The 22,583-nt window shown below is 35.5% G+C and overlaps 1 protein-coding gene across 1 annotated transcript in view; it reads left to right on the top strand.

Annotated features, from left to right (window-relative positions):
- Nucleotides 1-22,583, top strand: part of LOC140140964 (glutamate receptor ionotropic, kainate 2-like) — a 215,599-nt gene that overhangs the window by 34,308 nt on the left and 158,708 nt on the right.

Raw genomic sequence — 22,583 nt, forward strand, 5'->3', positions numbered from 1 at the left:
TGATGATGGTGACGATGATGATGATGATGATGATGATGATGATGATGATGATGGTGATGATGATGATGATGATGATGATGATGATGATGATGATGATGATGATGATGATGATGATGATGATGATGATGATGATGATGATGATGATGATGATGATGATGATGATGATGATGATGATGATGATGATGGTGATGATTATGATGATGATGATGATGATGATGATGATGATGATGATGACGATGGCGATGATAATGACGATTAATCATAGAGCCCTTATAATACAGGTCGCACCGTGGCAGTAGCGTACGCAAAAGGGGAGTGGGTACGGTCCCTCACTTTTGTCAGTTTAACAATGTCAGTGGCCTGATTACGGCGAACGAAGCGAGCCAAAAAAACCAATGTTGAGCAGTCCTGAGTCCGGGGATTCAAAACCCGTTCCCACCCCCACCCCAAACCCCGAATTTGGAAAGCCTGCGGACGCCACTGACCGGTCCGACGGGTATTAAAATGACCATTTATTTATGCAGTTTGAGTTTAAACAATTCAGGGACGAACAAATCAAATCTTGCGTATTGCGTATTAAAACTAAATGCATTGTCTACTATGCTATACAATAAATGTTGGTTTGTCCAAACATGCTAAACAGGCTAATGTTTCACATTAATTATTCTGTAATTGTCTCGTATGCACAGACTATGGTATTTTTAACTTACAACGGAACTGACTATTAATATCAAATACGACAAAATGTACGACGGACTGTACATATCAAAGATATTCTGATGTGTTTTATCTGATTGTTTGCTGCTTGCTTGTTTATATGTTTGTTCTGAAAAGGGAAGACATTACACAGTCAACATTCCCACACGGGTGTCGACTGCAGACGACAAGTTCGAAAATTTTCTTGAAAATTCAAAAATTTCATAATTTTACATTTTCATGCCTATATTTGGAATCAGCATGAAAAATGCATTAAAATGAGTACAAACAAGCCCAGTATTGATTCAGTCGTTCTTGAGATAGCTCTTGATATTTTGAAAAAATATCTAGAAACTTGGATTCTTTATGTTGAAGCTGCATCAGAAATACCAATTTGAGCATTCAGAGATCCCAAACTACATTTTCCCCATGCATGTCATTATTTTTATAGTGTTAAGAATATTTACCAAAGTAGTAACCAACCTACAATGAATAAGCTAGAAACAGCGTTTTCGTATCAAGAGAGACTCATCTTGATTATTTATGCCCAGGCAAAAGGAATTACGTGTGGAAATCCAATAGGAAACGTGATCTGAAAGACGGACATAACCTGTCACTTTTCGTCATATTTTGACGATATAAAAACAAAATGGTTTAAGGATAATTAATGCCCCTATTTATCAACCATCTTTGAGTGATTTCAGACAATTTTACAGATTTCTTTTTCGTCCTTAACGGATATCGAATATCTGAATCCCGGGCGGCTCTGAATGGTCCATATAATAATAGAGCATTAACTCTCAGACAAAATACCCCCATTTTAGACTTGGGAAGTGCCAACAATTTGGCGGAAAATTTGCCTGTCTTCCTTATTGGGACACTGGGAATTCCCAACATTTTTAAGCATTTGTTTTTTCAAATTGGGAATTCCCATTTTTTGTTTGGATAACATTTTGGTCTTTGAATTCCAAAAATAGTATGATAAAAATGTACGTCTCCTTTAGGGGGTGGCATTAATTTCTGGAATAGCCCAATACCAGTGTGTGTGTGTTTTCGAAATAATGAGACAGTAAATTGCTACCAAAACCCTTCGGCATAATTTACACAAACCCACGTACAAATAGCCCGGACAAATAGACCCATAAACTGTGCAAATACGGGCAAGCGGCTAGCCTAGGACGAAATACTAATTATTCACGACATTAATTAACATCTAATGCTCGGGGCAATTGTACTTTAAATAGCAGATAACTGGTATTATTAGTGGCATCAACACCAATCGATTTAAATGCTCGTACCATTCTCTATTACACAATTTGTCATTTCGTAATTACCGAGTATTTGTTCATGTGTAAAGAGTGTAATAATGATATTTGACAAGCTACAACAAACATATTGACTTATTCTTTTTGGCTTATCGTTTATAATATTCCATACAGAGTGTTTTATCATGAAATCACCTTCAACATCGTGATCCCATCATGATCATCGTCATCAATCTTCAACCTCATCATCATCTACATTATCTTCATCTCCACCTTCATCTTCATCTCCATCTTCATTTTTCATCTTCATCTTCATCTCTATCTCCATCTTCATCTACATCTTCATCTCCATCTACATCTATATCTTCATCTTCAACTTCATCTACATCATCTTCATCTCCATCTTCATCTTCATCTCCATCTCCATCTCCACCTTCATCTCTATCTCCATCTTCATCTCCATCTTCATCTACATCTTCATCTACATCTACATCTATATCTTCATCTTCATATTCACCTTCATCTTCATCTTCATCTTCATCTTCATCTTCATCTCCATCTTCATCTTCATCTTCATCCTCATCTCCATCTTCATCTCCATATCCATCTCCATCTCCATCTCCATCTTCACCTTCATCTTCATCTCCATCTTCATCTCCATTTCCATCTCCATCTTCATCCTCATCTCCATCTCCATTTCCATCTCCATCTTCATCCTCATCTTCATCTCCATCTCCATCTCCACCTTCATCTTCATCTTCATCTCCACCATCATCTTCATCTCCATTTCCATCTTCATCTCCATCTTCATCTCCATCTTCATCTCCATCTTCATCTCCATCTTTATCTAAGCTTCATCATCATCATCATCATCATCATCATCATCATCATCATCATTTCCCAATCATCTGTCTCCTTCGACACAATTTCCTCATCGTGTGTAATTTTTCACCGTAAATAACTACACGATGAATCAGTAATCATATTCGTGTGCTCGTAATAAGTATAAGCATGATAAGATAACAACAGTTTAATTTTTCATCCTGTTCTCTTTATAAATTCTTCAAGAGATGAGCCTGGATAAATTAACGCTGATAAAACGGGGCAACATCACGGGTAAACATACTGTAATTATAGCTGTGTCAAGTGGCACACTGATTTGCGCTGCAGTTTGAGACGTCCCAGACTTTGCTAATACCATCAAATATTTAAGACCCAGATTATGAACTCCGCTTGACCGCGGGATACTTGGGGTCAACGATCTTTTTTTTTATATCTAATAGATTTTAAAATCAATTTAGGTTACAATTAATTGTGAAATATAACACATCAGTATCGGAATTGGCAATTAAATGATTATGGCCCTACTTTGATCAGCTCGTAATCGGCGGGACGTATAACATCGCGGATTAATATCAAAATATTTTATTGTGAGAATTTTCTTGTGACATCTCGCCAGAAGCATCACGAATTATTAATTCAAATCCTATACTTTGTCTACTTTCTTTAACACACAAAATAAAGACCAGACAGGTCAACTAATAGAATTAACGTGGGTCTACTTTTCGGCGTAGTGTAAAAACCTAACATTTCCCGCCTGTTACGAGCTGATCAAACTATATGTCACTATTTATAATTTATAAATTGGTTTCATTCTCTTGACTTAAAAAGACAACACAATTACATTAGATGATTGCACTTCATAGAAAGTCGCTGACCACTTTGGTCCAAGACACACCACGTAAACCATTCAGCATCATTCAGTAACGCATCTCTATTACGTGCGCAAACCTTTGTCAGCCTACATATAATAACCATCGCAGCCAGGATTACCTAGTTTACCGATTGAGCTAACTTGGCTGCTTGTGGATAAAACCTGATATTGGCTGAACTGGCACTGACACTGATACTACATGTCTGTATTTATCAATTTTACATTATCATTGAATCAAATATTCAGTTTCTTTTCAGGTGGCCATTAGAAGAATACCAATCATTTTAAAATCTTAATGTATCTAAGTTCTTTGTCTCACTTGCTACGTTTGCCGTATACATAGGCATGAGAAAAGGAAAAGAGAAAGAAAACCTCAGAGAAAATGACATGAAAAGGAGACATTTAATACATTCTGATTCTGAATGTAACATTCACTATTATGACCAAAAATGTTACATTCTTGATACTTTAGCCAAATAGCATTTTAAAATATCGTCTGCTAAAATTTCACTCAAAAAATCAATGTGAAAATGGATGTAATTTTATAAAGGGTAAAGATTCCTTCAGGCGCCACTCAACTAACAGCGTAAGCTCCCATCATTTCCTTGTTTTTTTGTTAATAGCAAAGGATCATATCCTCCCTTCGTGACTTGTAGTGTTATTACTTCCCAGCTACCGTTAACATAATTTGAATTACAATGTTATGATGTTGATCATACATTTGTGTTATGTTTAAATGACTTCAGTTGACAACGCTCCATTAACCAGCCACATACTTGTTTCTCGTCCCTGTTTTGGGAACATAAGTGGGACAATGTATCTCGATCCAGGTTGGGTCAACTTCAAATACAGGTCCGCTATACGCCGGAACGCGCGAGGCGATACACGCGTTCTCAACGCCATTGCTTTGTATATCTCTCGGGATATCCCCAACGACCGTATCGTGTATATTATCGACACCCAGACAAATAATATTGAAGGCATCTTTCAGTAAAACTGATTTACAACGATCCACTTCAAAATGAACCACGACGCATCGTGCGTAAACACCCATTATGCGTTCGATGTCGCTTTGGGACCAGAAAGTTAGAATAAAAGAGCGTATGAAGACGACACGTAAGTCCCGAAACACCCGAAGACGTGCCTAGAGTTCTTGATTGCTGTTAAGAGCACGTTTTTGCCCTTTTCTTATATTCTTAAAAATGACTTTTGTAATAAATGGATTTTTGATTTGACATTTAGTGTCAATTTTATTCGCAGTTGATGAAAGGAATATGCATTAAAGCACATTTGTCAGTGTTTTTAAACATGTTAAACGTTAGGGCGTGTTTGACACTACGAAGAAGACGAAAAATGGCAGGGGAGGGGGAATGTTAAGCAAAGAAGTGCCATGGATTATGTTTTGTTTTGAAATGAACTCTAGAACAAAGATTTTTTAGGTAAATACAAAAATCAACAAACATATTTTAGAGATTACAAATTGGGTCGGGGAACAACATTCTGAAATATATCATATATATGATCCATGTTTTTCATCAATTCTGGACAAAACAAAGTCGAGGAATAAATATAGGTCTACATTAATTATAAGGTGATGAGCTTGATTTGATATTATGTATTACATTGAACAAAAAGATAAGAAAAAAAATTGTATAAAATTACATTAAGTAAATGGATCAATCTATCTAAAGAAAAGAGATATTCAAGTCACGGTTTCAGCAAGTAAAATATTGCCTGCCAAATTTTTTTGATATAATAATACATAATTATGGCCATTAAAGCACATTATTAAACAACATTATGTCCACCAGTGCACCTTATATGTTCATCAACCCACCTTATATGTCCACCAGTGCACCTTATAATTACGGTCATTAACTCATCTTTTATGTTCATGGCCATGAACCAAGTTATTACCCTTGAATGGTTCCCAGTTGATGTTTTCTTTTAAATGATTTAAAAACTTATTTAAATTATTAAATAATAATTAGCATTAGTGACATGAATATTTTAACTTCATCTGGACTTATTATTATTTTATTTAGCATCAACATTGTTAAGCAAAACTTTACGACGTTGCGTTGGTTGAACATAACTTGCTCCCCACAGCTTTTTGTTCGGTATACAAAATACGCGTTTACGCCCAAATGACACAAGCTAATCATAGATCCATCCTTTGCGATCATTTTAGTGATAACAATTTTACAGCACTTTACCTGGGGTAGGAGCGACCATCAAAAATGACCACAGAAGGGGGTGATTGGTGAGGCCCGTAAATAAGTATATAAGTAAAATCCTTGATTTTCATTTCGCCTTTGCAAATGATTCCATGAGAAATCGACTTTATTGGTAGTTAGGTTGAGAATCATATCTTTTCATATTTAGGAAAAAATCCGGTGAAAATCCCATGTTCATAGAATTTTTGAGCCCCAAATCAATTTGCCTATACTTTTGTACGTGGTCAGAATTTCTCTATTTTGCGAGGGCGCGCTCACATTATGACGTCATAGCGTGGTGAAAGTTTGTACTTATTTTGGTATCACTGGATAGATGAGATTGGTATTAAATATTATGGTATGACGCATATAATAGAAAATAATTTGAGGGGTTGCAACAACCCCCTCTTCATAGTCTGTGTTACCATGGTTACCATAAGTGGCACAGTAGGAGGAGGGTTAAAAGTATTTCAAAATATCCTCAGAATCAATTATCAAAATGAATTGTACATTGAAAGTATGTACAGGTGTGAGCATGCATTGTTTTTTCACATATACCAATATGATAATGGGCGACTAGAAATCCGCTTATGGCGTGCTATGGCTTGTTCAACTTCATATATATACATGTAAAACCAACTAATGCTTGGACTGAGTTGAAGAACAAAAAACTAATCAATTTAATTGCAAACATTTGCTAATTACGTTTCGGACATTGTGAATATTAGTAATGTGTATAACTCTTATTATCACTTTTCCCACTTTAATGTGATTAGCACAGTGCAATCTGAGTATTTGCTTGGCTTGTATTGCGAGAAGCCAGTTGGATGCTGTTTCGAAGTTGCATTAGACCTTTGAACATGCATTAGTATTAAACTACTATTAAAAACTGCAAGTGCAAAACAATATCCTATGCCTACAACAACCACATATCTAATATTTATATATGACTAATTGTAATATGCCAACAATCCTATGATTTTGCCGAAAATGCTTACTCTTTGCCGACAAATCTAAGAATTTGGGGTCACCCCCTCTGGTGATGGCCCTTGTGGATTTCCTATAAATGATAACCTTATTATGCAGCATTATATTTTCTTCGAACTTCTCTGCTCTTCGGCTATCAGCGAGCTACATGTACACGAGATAGACAGCTTAACACCCCCTCCGAAGGACTGAATTCTATCATGGGTTATATACCCAACTCTTAATGCACCATGGGGAGAGCAGAAATCTGAATATAATCTACAGACGTTTCCAAATAAATTCAGACTTTATTTTTCCCAGGTCAATATCCCAGCAAATTTTTCACCACCGCGAATCGAACCCGGTACCTCATGCCCCAGAAGCAGGAATTCTAATATAACCACTGAACCACGCTGTCCCGTTAGAAAAAGGTTATTACTGTAAAATACACGTCTTTACCTGGCTCTGTCGCAATTTGGGTCCGATTGCTAATCAGAACCATGATCCGGTCGTGACGATCGTGTTTTCTTGAAATTCAACAAAGCCTTATAAGTAACATCAGAGTAGTATAATACAAATAATGTGAGCCCTCAGGGCTTGACTACTTTATTTGTATCCAATATAATGCGTAATGTATCCATTCTAATGTGTAATGTATCCATTCTAATTTGTAAAGTTGCAAGCAGCTGTGCAGGTGAGACGTAACTGAATGTACAAGTGGTGGACCTTTAATGACTCCATCACTCTTAAGTTCCTTTCACATTTACACTTACAACGACTTCAGTATGTTAGTATAATTAAGAGTTTCATATTCAACGACGAATTTAAATGAGGATGGTTTGTATGCCATACTAAATTGTTATTCACGTGTTCAATCATCTCTTACTTCATTGTTCATGGCGAAGGCATTACACAATCCCAGCCAACAATTTTACGTTCTTACAACGTCGTATAAAAGTTATCTACGTTGTAAATACGTAAATTTCTGAACTCATATTTTTGGACAACGTTATTTCGGACGTTGCTTTTCACACGTTGATGTGACGTCATTATGACGTTGTTTCGACGTCAAGTTGTGAACGTTTAATTCAAATCAATATTAAGTCCTGTCGAACGTTTTAACAACGTCTGAATTACAGAAAGTTAACTTCGTACGTAAGACATAAATACCACGTCTTTACCGAATGTTTCAAAAAGACTTTTTTAAATCACGTCCAGGTACATAAAAACAACGTTGTAAATACGTCGCTGTGCGACGTTACCTTATTGTAAGTACAACGTCAGCGAACGTCGTGAAAACGTAGTGTGTTGGCTGGGAAGAAACGTAATATGTGGCCTTTTCTATGTAAAATGGGAGATGGAATAGACATGATAGAAGTCATTTACGTGGCTACTTTCTGTTCATTTTCATATAAACGTGATGTTGTTTGTTTCTTGTAACCTTGAGAGATTTTTTTATTCAAATTACTTGCCATATGTTTCGTTTTCTTTGAGTTTTAAGAAAAGCTCATTAATATGCATGGTAAATATTGGACAGTCGCCAATGCGACTGCTCAGTGGCAGAAGTGGGTAAGTGCAGCAGCTGCCATGGGGATTACTCGGATTAGTACAATATACTGTGTGTAAATTGTCAAATGTTCACAGGGCAGACTCACTTCTGGCACTGAGCAGTCGAATTTGAGTTATCTCCTGTTTTCAAACAAATTCGAAAAAACACAATGTGGATGGGATGTAGGTGTGTGTGGGTGGGTATGTGAAGTAGAGGTGGTAGGGGTAGGGGTGGTGGGGTGGTACGTGGTGGTAGGGGTAGTGTGTGTCTCGCGTATCATCTGCTGTATCCTTTTACACGTAAACATATCTTCACATGCTCTTGCTTTGTTGACGTGACGATTTCGCGAAATAGGTTGAGAGTTCCAAAACACACATCGTAAGTTGCTTTGACTCAAATCTACTCCCTAAATCAACGAGGTTGCCTTTTAAACCCACACTCGTTATCACAAGTCATACATCTTTGTTGATACTGTAGACTCAGATTTCATGCATGATTGATTTGTAAGCGGGCCAACGGCAGCACAACATATCACCATCGTATCAGGGCGCAATGCATACAACTTGAGGCCACTTCACACATCCCGCAGGCGACCCAAAACGGAACAGAAACTTGTCACTTAGCTAGACATAACTACTTGAATTGTCATAGTACGACTTTCACTATTTAGACAACACAATCATATATAATGCTCTGCGTGCTAGCCTAGCCATGCGCTTCAACGGAAAAAGTTTTAAGTTTTGAAATATTTTCTCAAAATATCAAGAACTATCTTAAAAACTACTGAACCAATACTAGGCTTGTTTGTACTCATTTTAATGCATTGTTCATGCTGATTCCAAATATGGCCATAAAAATTACATTTCTGACATTTTTGAATTTTTAAAAAAAATTTGAAACACGTCGTCTGCAGTTGACACCCGCGTGAAGAGTGTTAAGATAATGTTTTATCGAGGGTTACACGAGGACCGTAGACACCCTGGGTACTCAACGTGCCATTTTTGGTTTACAATATATGATACAGTTGGATTGTTTAACGTCACTGTGGATAACACGTCCGACGCTTCCGTGCAGACAATGCGAGTAAAGTAAATAAACAAGTTTATATAAACTCCGCCATTTATTGTGATAAGTCTTATTACATCTTCTTAGAATTAACACACGTTTGCAATGAATGGTGCCTCATTTATATTTGTTAATAAAATGGAAATTGATTTGATTCTATCCGAAGAGTGTTAAGTAATATCAAATATACTTTTGTTTACATTAAATATGTTAAAATGAACTATTTGCATTTCGAAGACTCCTTTAATATAAGCTGCCTGTGGCAAGGAATTTGTTGACGTTATTATTGTTATTTTATCCTGCTAGAAAATATACTGGTAGTTTCGCAAATGATCACAAATGTAATCGTGATAAATATACAATGCTTATTTTTCACATGGCGTTTTCCTTAAAGTATGTTGGTTCGGCTGTAAACCTCAGTTACCATTAAGGTGATCTTTTCTTTTTTCATTAGATATGGATCTTCACACTTGGAACCACAACATACGCATCTATCAGTGCACAGTTCTTTAACCCCAATACATTTGTACATTCATTGAATGACCTTTGACACAAACTCATACTCTGCAACTTCAGGTCAAATTTTGCACTCAATTGTTTAATTGAGGTTATTGAACTATGCAATTGGAATGGTCCATAGTGTCATAAGGACCTTTCCAAGATTGGCTCGTGGTGTTATTTACGTACAAAATTTGCGGATTTTAAAAGATTTTAACATGCAATTAAATAATAACCTACAAAATGGCGGATGTCGTCTGCTGTCCAACCTATATTAGAAGGCGCATCTCAATTCTTCAGGCAATTGACGACAATATCAAATCTATTATCTAAATCTACTCTCAATCAATGATGAGTTGTTGATAAACCAAACAAGTGCAATTATGTTCGGTTGTTATTCCTTTTATCTCATCTATCAAGCGTATTCTTTAAACTAGTCAAACATCAATTTAATAATGTTAACCCCTTGAAAACTACTGTCTTTATTACAGCATTGAGTGACCAATTAAATTACAGCTTCTATGGATACTCTTCAGCCATACCATTATTCTTACCATGCTGCTGATTGGCTCAAGAAATCATTTTAGTCTTCTTGTAACCAATCAGCAGCCTCAGCAGGTATAGTACTCATAGGGTTAACTCGTGTATTAAATTGGAACGTAACTGACATACAACTCTAGACCCGAGAGATAAATGATGTCAAGTCGTAGACAAGCGCTAAGTATTGATTGTGCTTGACGCGCTATTGACAATATGGCTTCCGAAATGTACTATTACATTGAACTAAAACGGTGTCATGTTGGAAGAAGCTTTGATTTATTTCCGCTGTTTGCAGTAGCTTTCAACTCTTTAAATAATGTGAATTTAATAGAGGTTTCGACGAATTGGGGAATCCCAAGCCATATCCAGATCTCCTGAAATGGTCTGTAACCATGGCAACTCGTGATTTGCTAATTGTTCTGAGTTTCAGATATACGCAATGGTGATCATCAAGCGCGTAGAAGAGACAAATTCCCGGCCCCTTATTCTACATGTTCCATGATCAAAGGGTCAAACGTCAAACAAGCAAAATTTTACAATTGATTTGTTGTATGTGGCCTTTCATTCCCTTGCTCTTTTGCTTCCTTCTTTTTCTTTCTAGTTTTCTCTTCATACATGTCATACAGACCAGCATGCTGAAACTTTTAAGCTTGACTTGAGCATTTTGCTTGAGGTCCGACCAGGACCCAAGTGTGTGTCCACCCGGTCTGACTGGTTAAACAAACAAACAATAGCTATGTGAACTGACTGAACCCCCAGAAGATACAGAGGTCTGGTTTATGTTTTCAGGATCAAATTTTGGACAGGCAGTTTTGGTGAAAATGACGGGTACTTGTCATCATGGTCATGCTTGTCAAATCCTAGCTAAGACCTTGTTCAATAATACATAAATTAACCACAAATAATACTGAATATATGCCTGTTGTTGGATGTGTACAGTGTATATGCAATATCGCGATAGCAGCGACTCTGGCCAATACAATCAATCGTTCTTTTTGGAGCAATAAAGCAAAAGTTATTGGATTGGTAGCGATAAGTCGCTCAAACAAAGCATTCAACATCATGAACATGAGGCATCAATGTCGACTTTCCATATCTCGATGCACCACAGATGTTAACCATCCGGTACGGTCCGGTAAAGTTACTGGTATTCCTGGAAACTGAATTTTAAAAATGGCAGCATAAATAAACAATTAAATTTGAATAAAAAAACATAATCACGTACGTTCTCTTAACAATGATTTATATTTGTTATTACGTGATTGATCGGTAACATGATACCTCTTTAGCTACAATTCCAATTCCCAATTAGAAATTAATTAGTACTAATGTTGCATCAAGAAATATCATACGTTTGTGTTGTGTTGCTACTTAAAAAGAAAGTCCAGACGACAACATGCCTAGATGAACCCCTGTCCATCTCGTATAACTATCTAGAGCAACTTATGTGCAATCAAGTAATGGATATGTGTTTTTGCTCTGTAAAGAAGAGAGTCAACCCTATGGGGTAAAAAAGGAGTAAAAGTTTCCACTATTTTAAACACGAATTAAAAGCTCTAGCGCCTCATTGAAACAAACAAAAATATAGCTGTTTTTCAGCTCAACCTGGTTATACTGTCACACGGGACACCCTGATAAAATTTGATGCTTTCACGTTGATGGGGAAAATAGAGTTTCGTTTCACGCAGTTGACAATTCAGCGTCTCGCACGAATGAATCTAAAGGCGAATCAATTCTTAATGCTCTGCGTGCTAGCCATACGCTTCAACGGAAAAAATTCAAGTTTTGATTTTTTTTCTCAAAATATCAAGAGCTATCTTAAGAACTACTGAACCAATACTAGGCTTGTTTGTACTCATTTTAATGCATTTTTCAAGCTGATTCCGAATATGGTCATGAAAATTCACATTTCTGAAATTTTTGAATTTTTTGATTTTTTTTTTAAAATGTCGTCTGCAGTCGACACCCGCGTGAAGAGAGTTAATGTGTCAAAAAACGTCTTTGAAAGTCGTCATGTAAATTTAAACGGGATTAAATATTGACGCACTTAAACGTATTTATTTATCTGGTTGCAATTTACCAGCTAAATAACTGCAAATAGTGCTTAAATTACACGCCCCTCGAGGTAGTATTATGTGGTCTATCAAGTAATGCCAGTTGTGCATTATATAGACGCTCTGTTGCTTTTGTTTCAAACAATAAATTTATTTTGTTTGTGGTTATCTTTTAGGAATTGTCACATCTTTTAAAGACTTGTCACATGGCGCTTTTTGAATTAAAAGTAAGAACTTGTAGATTAACGTACAAAACGTTTTGAATCAAAACGTTTGATATATAACCCGACATTTAAACGTTTTCTTGTAACCTTTGCTAACCGTTTGTGAATAATGTCAAAACTTTTGTGTTTGCTGGGGAAATGTTACTGTTAAAATGTAATTGGTATCATTTCTTCTCTCAAAAGCAAGCCATAACCTCAATTATATATGTTCAAGATTAGATATACCCGTTTTTGCACCCGTCATTAAAAAGGTCGTTATGTAATCGTGGGCGTCAATCCGGGGGGACGGGTGGACGGGGACATTTCAAGCCGGATTGGCGCTAATGTATATGTAATGCCAGTATCTCTTTATGTCGAGGATCCAAACCCCTGTCCCTGTGTCTGTTTGTCTGTTTGTATGTCTGTGTGTCTGGGTGTCTGTCTGTCTGTCTGTTGGGTGTGTGTTTGTCTGTGTCTCTGTGTCCATAGAACAATGCTTCATACCGATCACAAACCTGTGAAGCATACCTTATCACAAGGATATCATCTCTTAGAAGTTCAGACATTCTTCATGCTCGTGGTTTCAAGACACACCCGCAAGTTATTTGATTTAATTTAATCCAACATGATATTATCTGACTTCCGTTTATCTTACTTCTTGCATTCTTCCCTTTGTTTCCTAACGGAATTAAATGTGGTTTTCTTCGACTCCGGTGACCAGTGATAGTTGAATCAGGTTTATTTTTATAGTATAAAATTGTCCCTTACGGCGTGCAGTCGGTCGCGTGCCAACGTGGTTGGATGCGAAAACACTCGCTATGTGGGCCTTGATACCTGCAGATAACATAAGCCCATAGAGTTACAATAAGTAATGCCTTGTTGCTGTAAAGGCGTGCGTTGAATATTGGTGGTTCATTATGTTTTATTATATTAATATTGAGGAGTCGTCTATAATTGAAAAATATCTGTCATTACGTACATAATTGAATATGGCTCCTGGTATTATGTTGTCGTGGTGGGTGTACTTGTAATAGTAGCAGCATTGCATTAATGTGATTGGCAAATTAGGCTTCTAGTGTTACTGATTTATATTATATTATATTATATTATATTATATTATATTATATTATATTATATTATATTATATTATATTATATTAAATTATATTATATTATATTATATTATATTATATTATATTATATTATATTATAACAGATTAGATGAGAATAGATTAGATTAGTCGCTATTGAACCCTAGATAGTAGCGAAAAATATGCTTTGATTATAGTAAGTTTCATAATACTTTTACTTCTATTATTGTACTTAAAGTTTGTCCACTCTGAAGTACAAAGTGACAACGCTCGCGTATACAGCGCGTAAACAGTTCGCAGTGCTGCGTCTCTGCTGCAGGTATGCGTGCCTTCAAAGTCGGCACACTGTGTACATCCGCGACGGTACTTTGTACTTCAGGGTAGACTGACTGTAGGCCTATATATGGGAATTGTCGTGATTTGCTCATCATTTTTTGTGTGTTACTCATTCAGTGGGTAATAAGCCTATTTAAAAACAGCTTAATGGATACTTAAAACTAGTCTCTTTTAAGACATTAAAATGTCTTTGGTGCTTAAAGTTATTGAGCTTAATATATTGACGTATGATATTTTCTACGCAATATGAAGCCTAATTCCGCTTATGAAATGTCGCTGCGAAAGTGAACACTAAGTACCCCAAATTAGATAAGCAAAACAAACGCCCTCGAGTGTATGTAATGAATGAAGTGTCTATCATATATTATGTTAATAATATCAATAATGTGGCAACACCGCGGTGCACCGTTCACTCAAAATATTAGTACCATACCTTACATTTATATATTATATTACATTACATTACATTACATTACATTACATTACATTACATGACATTACATTACGTTATATTACATTACATTATACAATACATTACATTTACATTACGTTACGTTACGTTACGTGACATTACATTATATTATATTACATTACATTACATTACATTATACAATACATTACATTTACATTACGTTACGTTACGTTACGTTACGTGACATTACATTATATTATATTACATTACATTACATTACATTACATTATACAATACATTACATTTACATTACGTTACGTTACGTTACGTTACGTGACATTACATTATATTATATTTACATTACATTACATTACATTACATTACATTACATTACATTACATTACATTACATTACATTACATTACATTCCGCTTATGAAATGTCGCTGCGAAAGTGAACACTAAGTACCCCAAATTATACTGGAAAAAAATAGATAAGCAAAACAAACGTTTGCAATGTGGCGCCTCGAGTGTATGTAATGAATGAAGTGTCTATCATATATTATGTTAATAATATCAATAATGTGGCAACACCGTTTACTCAAAGTATTAGTACAATACCTTACATTTATATATTATATTACATTACATTACGTTATATTACATTACATTATACAATATATTACAATTGCATTACATTACATTTACATTACGTTACGTTGCATTACATTACATTATATTACATTAAATTACATTACATTACATTACATTGCATTGCATTGCATTGCATTGTATTGTATTGCATTGCACTGCATGCATTGAGTTGCATTGCACTGTATTGCATTGCATTGCATTGCACTGCACTACACTACACTGCATTGCATTGCATTGTATTGCATTTTATTACATTACATTACACTGCACTACACTACATTACATTGCATTTTATTACATTACATTACACTGCACTACACTACATTACATTACACCTTACATTACATTACACTACATTACATTACATTATATTACAGTACATTACATTACATTACAGTACAGTACAGTACAGTACAGTACATTACATTACATTACATTACATTACATTACATTACATTACATTACACTAAATTACATTACATTAAATTAAAATACATTACATTACATTACATTACATTACATTACACTAAATTACATTACATTAAATTAAAATACATTAAATTACATTACATTACATTACATTACATTACATTACATTACATTACATTACATTACATTACATTACATTACATTACATTACAGAAAGGCCTTATAGTGGGGCAACTATTATAGAGTGAACTTATGCCTCTCTTTTTTAATTAAGCTTTTTCCCGAAAGCAACATATTAAAGGATTTTTCTGTGATATACGGCACCAACTAATAATTACGCTCCTGATGGTAACATCGCGCACGACAATTGCGTCCTCATCATACGTGAATTGATCAATTTGTCAAACTGATTATATTTTGAATGATCAAATTCATTTCCTTTGATACGTATAAATTACATAAGTGATGAGTCTGACCTACATTGAGATGACGGGAGGCAATGAGCCGCTGCAACCGATGCTAGCAATCCAAATTTGATTCGGATTCATTATGTTACGGTGTTCTCACTGGCAACGATGACACACAATTTTTTTTTAAATGGTTTTAATTATGTGGTAATACTGATTGTGCACGTGTATGTTACTCATTATTGTATAATTGAGCAAGTTATATATTGGATTTTGATAAAGATTTGTAAATCTTTGCTATTTCTGAAACTTGAAAGCTTACGGGTCGCTGAAACCAATGTTTGCGTTTTTTCGATAAGGTCGGCCATATTGGAATTCAAAATGACAGCTAGTTTAAGATATTTTAACATAAACATGATAAATCAGGATATGTTTGATCTAGGAATACCATATTTGTGACACAATTATCCATTAATAACCCTGAAACAATAAATTAACAAACAATAATCAGACACTTTAATATAAGCTAGGTATATTCGTCTCAGATATAAGCAACATCATTTCCCGCCATTTGAATTGCCAAAATGGCCGTCTATAGACTCAGGCAAAGAACGTAAAGTTCATTGGTTGCCCAATTTTTGTGACAAATCAAGCATTTCTGTATTTTATAATTTAGTGTAGATATTCTCATTAAAATATAGGATTGCATTAAATACTTTATAAGAAAATAAGAATAAAAAGGAAGAAAGACTACGAGAAAAATAATGTATCAGATATTAGTGGTTTATTTCCGTATGTCTATAGGTTCTCAGACATTCTCAATATCACTTCGTATTTCTCTAATTTCTATCCAAACCCACGTGTTTTTAACTAGAAGCAATTGGGATATCTTGTGTTTCGTCATAACCTATAGATGGACGTAGATATGTTACCGAGAATTTCGCTTTGATTTTAAGTTACGCATTAAAGCTACAATGTACGATTATGAAATTGGTTAATTTTATCAAACCTGATTTTTTTTGGGCATATTTTTAATGTAATTTGTAACTTACATCTATGCATGCTAAATAAAATCAGCCATATTCGTTGTGTTTGTAGGTCAACTGAGCAATTTTGACTTAAAGTCATATTCATATAATAAAATCTTACTGTTTTCACATAAAAACCCTAAACATGCTAAACATTGCTACCCGTATATTTTCATACGCTTACATTAACTACACCTGTGCACCTCTAATAAAAAGCACATCATTAGTTTAGATGGGAAAAAAGTTCTGGGCGACGGATTTCTGAATTTAAAAGCAATATGATAGATTTGCTGTCACCGGTACGATGCAAACCATATGCTTTATCTATATATCTACAGAATTATCTTGAAAATTACGTAATATTTATTATTCAAAGAGATAGAGGTTCGAGTAAAGGAGCCTTAATGTAACTTGACACTTAACTCTTTCCACGCGGGTGTCGACTGCAGACGACAATTTCAATCAAATATAAAAAATATCAGAATTGTACATTTTCATGACCATATTTGGAATCAGCATGTGAAAAACGCATTAAAATGAGTACAAACAAGCCTAGTATTGGTTCAGAGACTCTTGGGATAGCTGTTGATATTTTGAGAAAATAAATATTATCTCAAAACTTGAGACTTTTTATGTTGCATGTAGTGCATTAAACGCTGCTCCATAATAATATGAGAGTTTTAAATAAAGGTTGGCTTTTATAACACACTGGATTAAAGAGCAGATTTAAGTGCAATTTGTTCAGATTAATGATTCTGTTTTAATTAAATTTTAAATGAATTTTACTTGTTAATTTTAAATAACAAGTTAAATTCTTAGGGTATGAGTTGAAACAATGAAAGAAAGAGACATTAATGCCGATTTCATATACTGTCATGCTGATTGCCGCATCGGCAAGCGACTTGACAGGGGCATTAGCGAAAGAGGAATATGTATTGGTTTTTATATGCATGTAGGATAGGCATGGGCAAAAAAAGTATGCCTTCTTTGTGTTGCTTTCAATGCTTTACCCACAGTGGCTTTACCATGCGAAAATTGTCCTTGATGAATTCCGCAAGAAAAATTCTATGTGTATAGTCTACAGAAATGGGTTATTCCATTTGAAATCCACACTACCCCTGTGGAAGATTTTGGAAATTTCTGCCATAGAGGGAGTACGAATTCCAAATGGAATGAACACATTAGCAGCTCCATTTGAAACTCCCCCTCCGTCTGTGGAAGATTCAGGTTGAATCTTTCTCAGAGTGTGTATGAAATTCAAATGAAGCTGCGTAATGTGTTCATTCCATTTGAAATTCATACTCCCCTGTGGGAACTGGGAGATATTTTCCAAAATCTTGCACAGGGGGAGTGTGGATTTTAAATGGAATAACCCAAAGTTGTACATAAGTTATTCGCAAATTACTTAAACTGTACTCGTTATAAAATAAGCTTAGAGGAGCGTGGTCCCATTGGTAGCCTCAATTCTACTTTTTTGGATATATAAGATTTTAATATGCCTTTTCTCTTTACTCATGTTAATGTTGTTTTGATTTTAGAAAACAAATGAGCACAAAATGTGTATTACACACATACCGTATAATTCTATGTGCGTCTATCCAGAGGGACTTAGATGGGGGAACACAATAACAAATGCCCCTTCCTACACGTTTCGGCACATTGTAAATTTCATGGGAAATGGACCGCGTTCAATTATGTCTTCATTTTTCAACTTATTTCAACTATAATTTTACACAATAATAATGTACGTGGGCTTACAATATGTTCGCCAAATGACTTCAATTTGGCGCTCATTTTGTAAAACCAGGAGGAAATTATTCAGCTTGGAATCGGGGTCAATGTTATTCATCAATTATAAACAGCCGGTGATAAAATTGTACTTATATGAATACAACCTTAACAATCAGTGACAATATTGGGTATTCTCCAAAAATTGGCTTTCGTGAAATTCGTGCTATGTTTGCATTCAAATCTTGAATTTGTTCTCTGTATTCAATTTAAACACATGTTTGAAAAGTTACCTGCACTTTTCCAATCCTGTTTCGGAGGCAAGCAGAAAAAATAAAATGCATTCCATGATTACCGATAACATAGTAGCGTGACTTGACTTCTATAACAAAACCGAACTGTAAAATTAAATTAAAGTCGCCGTTCTTTGTAAGCATGGTAAGGATACATGAACTTCTAAGCATACCCTAAACATATGTCAAAAGAAATCAAAACACTTTTAGTGTTCTCGATATCAAAAAATATTCAATGGCAAAAGTAACATTATTTAATTATGATGACAATTAACAAGCGGAAACTTTCGCATAATTATGCGCAAAATTTGACACATCTTATCTTTGATTCGAACTAACGCCAAGGAAAGAAAGTATTAAATATTGAGAACCATACGTCAATATTTTAGACTGTCAAATATCACTAGTGTACTCTTGTATATCATGCTCGAAATGAAGTATGTCATATAATCGCCGTCAGTCATCAAGTTGAGAAAGTAATATCGGCAATTCTGTCACATTCAACCTTCAATATTATTTGAAATACGCATAAACAACATGAACTTTGATCACGCGATCACACAAAATGAGTATTTTGTCGCCTAAATCACAGTCCAATATCTTTGCTTTAATCGATTTTGCGATATTATCAAAAGATTTGGTCATTTTGCAGTCATCTTTTTGACAATGTAAAAGTAATCAAATCGGGCTATTCCAGTTGATATCTATATACCCCTATGGAAAACATTTATTATCTTCAACACAGGGATGAATGAATTTAAAAATTGGGTGGCTCCATTTGAAATCTACACCCCCTGTGTGGAACATTAAGGGCATAACTTAAGGGGGATGTATAAATTTCAACTGGAATAATTCAATTATGCGGGGGTACTCCCATATTTTGGTACGTGTCATGTGCCTGTCAATAGAACCCCTTTTTTGAGGCGGACTCTACACCCAATGACCCCTTTTTCATCAGCTTACACCCAATGACACTTTTTAGAAAAGACATACTTTCGACTGCAACCATGATGGCGGAAAACGTTGCCGCACCATTGAAGCGTAAATTTACCAACAGCCTTCCCCGCTCCCCTCAATCAATATTGATTTAGACAAAATCACCACCATTTCTACATTATATTCCACCATGTACCAACATTGAAAAATTGGGGTGGGGAAAAGGAGAGTGATAGCTGAATATAGGACTCTTTAGATCTGGCCAATACCAATGCTAGTGTGGCAACGAATTTCCGCTAGGATTGTTGATACCGCAAAAATATTCCCAATTCAAATTGAAGAGCATGTCGAATGTGACTACAAGATTTGCTCATGCTGATTATATGCCCCATCTAAACATGCTAAACAAGCATATGAATACAAGAAAGATGAGTCTCTCATCTTCTCTCACGCTTCTTATCATCATTCTCCATCTGAAAATAAACTAACACCGCAATATGTCCATGTTCACATCTTACAACCTCGGGCAGATTAGTTGAAAGTTATCTGCTTTAACATGCACCACACATGTTCAGTATTGGTCTGAAGGAGCGATCTTGAAGAGTTTCTTGGAAGCAGATAATATTGCTGTCCATAACATGCTCATCTATCTGTGCACAGTTCTTTAACCCCAATACAGTTGTACATTCATTGAATGACCTATGAAAATTAGGGTACAAAAACTCATATCCTGCAACTTGAGGTCAAATTTTGCACTATGATTGTTTGATTAAGGTTATTAAACTATGCCATTGGGATGAGGCTATTGTGGTTCATAGTGATTCCTGTCCACGGAGTGATTTTGACCTATATACTTTATTTAAAGATAAACTTGCAAGTGTTGCTTCTTTATAAACTAATGCAGTCTTGACAGTGTTTGTCTTTGCTTGCCTCTTCTGTTAACCCCGTGGGCAATATTGTCTTACAACGCTTCTGATTGGTCAATCACGTGATGTATTCATCTGAGCGACCAATTGAAATACGGCTTTTTTTTGGTTCCTAAATATTTAGGTTAAATTTGATAAAATCACCGCCACACTCAGCTCCAATATTGTACAGGATGTCCACAAACAAATTTGTACTGGCGAATATGTTTTATGTGAAGTGTTTATGAGCGCACCGTGAGTACATTTAATGAACAATTTACAAGTACAATACCAATGGTATTGCAAAAAATGGTAAAACGACGTTACCATGCATGTTTGCATAATTATGTTGGTCGGAATGGGGTGTGCAGTGGCGTAGCTAGGGGTGGGGAAATTTTGGAGGGAGAAGGGAAAAAAGGGAAAGGAAAGGGGAAAGAAACAAAGGAAACAAGGGAAAAAGGAAGGAAAAAAAGAAGGGGAAAGGAAAGAAGAGAAAAGGAAGAGGGAATGGGGAAGCATAGGGTCAAGAGGGAAGGAAAAGCAACAGAGAGGAAACGCGAATAAGTAAAAAAGAGGGAAATGAAGAAAACCAAAGGGAAGCCTAAAAGGGATGGAGGGAAAAATCATTGGCTTAATTTTGATAGATGTGCTGATTTGTGTTGTTTGTTTGATTTCAAACAGCATAATGGGGTTTGGTGTACGCAATCACTCAGGGCAGTGGGTTCTGATGCTAATAGGTTGTCTGCGACACATCGTAGCCACGCGGTCAACACTCGGCTATGGCAGATGAATCAAGGCGATATCATATTTATTGATTCTGTCTATACTTTTACCTGTTGTCATGGTTACGGGTCCGTAAATAGATCAAGAAAAGAAAGTATAGAAATTTCAACTCCACCAGAAAATCTCACGAATTAGGTAGCCTAATAAGGTATATTGCTGATCGAGATCAATGGGCATGCGTGATGCATGCTGGGAATGAAAAGGGCTCAAAAGCTATCAAATTCGTCACCCGAGATCGCCAGTTTGAGCCCTTTTCCTTCCCAGCATGCATCATTTTTGCCTATCGATCGCTATCAGCAATATACCTTATTCCAGATGAAATCTCCCACACAGGGAGTGTGAATTTCAAATGGGGTTACTTGAATGGTTGACTCCATTTTGAACACTCCACCAACTATGTCTTCCATAGGGGTGCGGATTTCAACTGGAATAGCCCATTGCGAGCTAATTACGGAAATTTCAAACAAAACCAACAACAACAGCAACAACCATATTTGATAGTAACGATAAACATGGTGAACGTATGTCGACGAAATTCCCTTTTTCTTTGAATAAATGCGGTATTTACGTTATATTTGCATGGCAGAAACGTATTAAAAACAAATTCTATGGCACCTAGTACATTTCTAAGAATTCTGTTTAAGTTTAATCGTCACTTATTAATTTACCAACACTAATAATCTTCATGAACATTGACGTTACATTACATACAGTTATACTCCAGAATACAGAATAATGTTATATTCTTGGTGATTACCTGCATTGGATATACGGCGATATAATACGATATTAATTTGCAAATGCACGTGTCAGTATAG

Source organism: Amphiura filiformis, chromosome 19 (assembly GCF_039555335.1).
Source record: "Amphiura filiformis chromosome 19, Afil_fr2py, whole genome shotgun sequence".
Classification (NCBI taxonomy): Eukaryota; Metazoa; Echinodermata; class Ophiuroidea; order Amphilepidida; family Amphiuridae; genus Amphiura; species Amphiura filiformis.